This window comes from Nanorana parkeri, unplaced genomic scaffold, assembly GCF_000935625.1.
Source record: "Nanorana parkeri isolate BGI_ZX_2015 unplaced genomic scaffold, ASM93562v1 scaffold92, whole genome shotgun sequence".
Lineage (NCBI taxonomy): Eukaryota > Metazoa > Chordata > Amphibia > Anura > Dicroglossidae > Nanorana > Nanorana parkeri.
Window position 1 is genome coordinate 432,442 of NW_017306360.1, and position 4,989 is coordinate 437,430.

Below are 4,989 nucleotides of genomic sequence, written 5' to 3' on the forward strand. Positions count from 1 at the left end.
GATGAGAGACCAGGGAGACTACAAAATAAGATATCAGTATTATGTTACTGGGAGAAAAACAGTGTTTGAAATATCCCATGTCCACGGTCGTCGAAAAAAGGCAGCGATGGAATAAAGATACCAAAATCTGTGCGAGCAGCCCTTTTACAATGAAGATGTAAAAAGCATAAAAGGGGAATAGAACAGGAATTCATAAATCACTCGGCTTTCCAGATGACTACACGGAATAATTGAAGGAGTTTTCGGAGTGCAAGAACATAGGGTCGGTACAACGGGTCAGCGTTTAGGAGTCCCATCCAGTGGCTGTGATTAATGAATTATAAACAAAATATGGCTCCGATTAAAACGGTATAACAGGACCAGACGAAAGAAGGGACCTGAAGCGTTTCTGCAAGAAGTAGAGAGAGATGGAGACGGGATAAACCTGGGACGGGTTCCAAAACAGAACCGTCAACTTCTCCAGCTGGGCGGAGAGGGGTTAACGCGAAGGCTGTCACATGGGAAAGAGAAAATAGCGGTGTTTTGGAAACTGAAATAATTATAAATCCCTTTTTTACCATCTTGAACTTCAAATTTTTTTATTTTGCAACTTGAAAAAAACTAAATAAACAAAAAGAAAGAAAAAAAAATAAACCATAACACAACCGGGGAGATTCAATAAGGTGTTTCTGACACATTACTGGCAGTGTGGGTGCAGTGTGCAATAAATTCATGAAGGCCGCGTGCCACTTTCATTAAAAATACTGTAACGTTAACGTAGTGTTAAACTCTCAAACTTTCTGTTTAATAATGAATCCGGATCAAACTAATATACATCACCGAGCAAAGTATTTCTTTACATTTTTATTTTTTATCACATTTTTTTTCCACTTAACTTTATTGCTATCACACAGAAGCTAACAAGCCCCTGTTTGATAGCATTTGGAGGTGACAGGTTCTCATTATAGAACCTGTCACCTCCAATACAGGAGTTCTAGCACAGCACTGTGCTGGAACTCTGGTGAGAGGGGAAGACTGCTCTGACTGCTCTCCCCTCTCACTGTTTACATAGAGCGGCAGGGTTACTTTTAACCCTGCCGCTCTGCTCACCGCTCTCCATCCTGAAGACGTCGGCGGCCAGCGAGGAGAGGACGGAGCCGGAAGGACGGAGCTTGAATGCACAGAGGTAGGTGCAGGGGATGGGGGCAGAGGACGGACAGCCTGCAGTCTAATTACAAGTGATCTTGGTGACATCGCCAAGATCACTTGTAAAGAAACAAGCAGTTTCCCCTATTCTCCATTTAGCCCTGCTTGTGCAAAGCAGGGATAAATGTAGAAAACAAATTACCATCCGCGCCCGGAACTCCATGTTCCAGGCGTCGGGAGACTTCAAACCTGTACCGCCCCTCTGCTCACTGCTGCCCCTAGGCCGGGGCACGGTGGCCTTGTCGGGAATCCGGCGCTGTCTACTAGCTTGGAGGAGGGAGAAGTAAAGAGGGAGGTGTTGGTTATGTGTTTAGATGAAGCACTGAGATCTTGAAGAATGCTGAGTTAAGTTTTACTTGCTTATAAGAACATTACATCAGAATACAGCATTGTAAAGGAAACATATATAGATAGGAAAACTTCCTGTGTATCATAGAGAAGTATGCATATAGAAAACTGACATTGCACTACAGCGCCATCTACAGCTCAAACATATCAGTATATGCTGTTGTATTACCAACAGGAGGGATGAGCACCTGTCCTGATATCCTGTTTTAGGGTGACTCCAGTTGCGTAACAATAGCCATAGCAGCCCATGCGGCTGCTATGGGGCATGGGGGGTGTAAGGGGCGCCAATAAGGATTGCAGAAGTTGCTTCTGACTCTGACATTATTATTCAAGAAGAGCTGACATCAGATCTACAGGGGGGGACTATGCAGGCAGCTCTCCTGCTACCTGAATTTAATATCATTGAGAGTAGGGAGGTTGCTGTCATAAATGTGCTATGGGGCCCCATGATCTGTGCTTACGCCCCTGAGTGACTCTTTTCCCATGTAGGGTCCTATGGAGCCACCCTTGTGTGTGCTAGTAAGCTGTGTATGTCTCCATAAACACACAGGCACTGCAAGGCAAGTCATTTCTCTGGTCCCTGTTCCCCATTACTTATTCCTTTATTCTCTATGATAGCAGATGGAAGGCTGCTGGAGACCGCTCTGTCCCTTGTGATCTTGTACTGGACAGGAAGTTCAGGGAAGCCGAGCTGAGAGTTGGGGAGAGTTGGAGCTGTTTGGAAACATGATGACTGTAAGTGCTTGGGCAAAAATGTTGAGAAATATGTTGCTGGGCAAGGTACATTTGTTTAATCTGGATTCATTATGGAAAGAAAGTTTGAGAGTTTAATACTACTTTAAAATGAACGTTCTCGTGCCTGGAGTTCAGCTTTACAGTATTTATATGAGGAACATGTGACTGGGAAAAAAAGTTCCTGAGATCCAGAGATATTTTGTAGCAGAGCCAAAGAGGGGAAGAGTTTATTAAGGCAGACAAAGTTCATTGGTTGTTTGTCCTTTAATAACAGTGTCCAAAGCACTTTATGTCCTGCAGTCTAATCACCAAGCAGTGGGATATGCGGGGTCATATGTGGTGTAATATGTGGGGGTGATATGTGGGGGGGTATGCGGGGTCATATGTGGCGTTATATGCTGGGTGATATAGTGTTGGGGGGGTGATATGTTGGGGGAAATGCGGGACGATATGCAGGGTGATTTGCAGGGTGATATGCAGGGTGATATGCAGAATGATATGCAGGGTGATATGCGGGGAAACATGCTGGGTGATATGTGGGGTGATATGCGGGGTGATATGCAGAATGATATGCGGAGTGATATGTGGGCGGAGATGTAGTGTGATATGTGGGGGGGATATGTGGGGTAATATGCTGGGACGATATGCTGGGTGATATGCTGGGTGATATGCATGGTGACATGCAGGGTGATATGCAGAATGATATGTGGGGTGAAATGCGGGGTGATATGCAGAATGATATGTGGGGTGAAATGCGGGGTATATGCGGGGTGATATGCTGGGTGATATGCAGAATGATATGCAAGGTGATATGCGGGGTAATATGTGGGGTGATCTGCTGGGTGATATGCAGAATGATATGCGGGGTGATGTGCTGGGTGGATATGCAGCATGATATGCTGGGTGATATGCTGGGTAATATGTTGGGTGATATGCGGGGTGATGTGCTGGGTGATATGCTGGGTAATATGCTGGGTGATATGCGGGGTGATGTGCTTGGTGGTATGCTGGGTGATATGTCCTAGGGTGACAACACTAAACACACTTTGTCCTCCGAAGACATATATGGGGAGGGCAACCTCGGCACTCCGACTGTTGTGAAAATACAAGTCCCATGAGGCATTGCAAGACAGTCGCAGCTATAAGTCCCAGAGGAAGAGGCATGATGGGATTTCAGCACAGCTGGAGTGCCAAGGTCGCCTTCCCCCTACACTATATACAGTATAAAATCTCACAATGTAACTGATAACAGTGCAGCACAACCAGAGAGCACAGGAAGTTGTCAGCTCACAAGATTTCTGGCAGGATCAACAAGTATTTGAAACATAACTGAATCAGATGGGAGGAAACAAGAGCAGTTCAATGTTCGGGTTTACATTCACTTTCAGCGCCATTATTAGCTGTTTTGAAGTCAGTGGATTTTCGGATGAACACGTAAACATTTGGCTCGGTGGAGACATCAGTTTGCAAAATTCATCTTTTGCCCCCAAAAAAAGTTCATCAGCTCTGTACACAATAGCAACACATCGGGTAAATATTGACATTAGCAAAGTCCAGAGTTCTCGCTGTAATCATCACTGCGAATCCTCCCTATCACTCTTCTCCATGTCAGATAACGATTGCCTGCTACAGACTGAGCTTGTCCAACCCAAATCTATCAAGAGTGGCCAGGGCGCCATAAGTAGCGTTGCCATTTTTACTTCAAGCGAAACCTGAACATTTTTTGGGGGAGAATGAGTCGTGGGCTTATACATATGTAAATAGCGCCACCCATTCATACACTATATTGCCTAAAGTATTGGGACGCCGGCCTTTACACGCACATGAACTTTAATGGCATCCCAGTCTTAGTCCGTAGGGTTCAATATTGAGTTGGCTCCACCCTTTGCCGCTATAACAACTTCGACTCTTCTGGGAAGGCGTCCACAAGGTTTGGGAGTGTGTCTATGGGAATGTCGGACCATTTGTGAGGTCAGGTACTCATGTTGGAGGAGAAGGCCGGGCTCGCAGTCTCCGCTCTAATTCATCCCAAAGGTGTTCTATGGGGTTGAGGTCAGGACTCTGTGCAGGCCAGTCACGTTCCTCCACATCGAACTCCCCCATCCATGTCTTTATGGACCTTGCTTTGTGCACTGGTGCACAGTCATGTTGGAACAGGAAGGGGCCATCCCCAAACTCCTCCCACAAAGCTGGGAGCATAAAATTGTCCAAAATGTCTTGGTATGCTGATGCCTTAAGAGTTCCCTTCACTGGAACTAAGGGGCCAAGCCCAACCCCTGAAATTAACCCCCCCCTCTCATAATCCCCCCTCCGCCAAACTTTACACTTGGCACAATGCAGTCAGGCAAGTACCGTTCTCCTGGCAACCCCCAAACCCAGACACGCCCATCGGATTGCCAGACAGAGAAGCGTGATTCTTGTGATATGAAATATTATTCATATGAAAGGATTTTTGACTCTTAGACCTTTTGTTTGGCGCTCTCATTAGACTTTGCATATGTAGCTCTTCTACTTTCGGGTTCCCTCCCCAAAGGGCACACCACTGTTGTTGAGAGAAACCTCACTGGAGCCAGTGCATCTCGTCTCAATCTGGTAAAGCTACTGATACGTTGAATCCAGCATTTCATTTTTATTTGTTCTGCACCAGTCTACCAACCAGGGGGGATTCTGGCTTCCTCAGGGGTGCCTCGAATTTTTCATAGAGCATCATGCCTTTACATA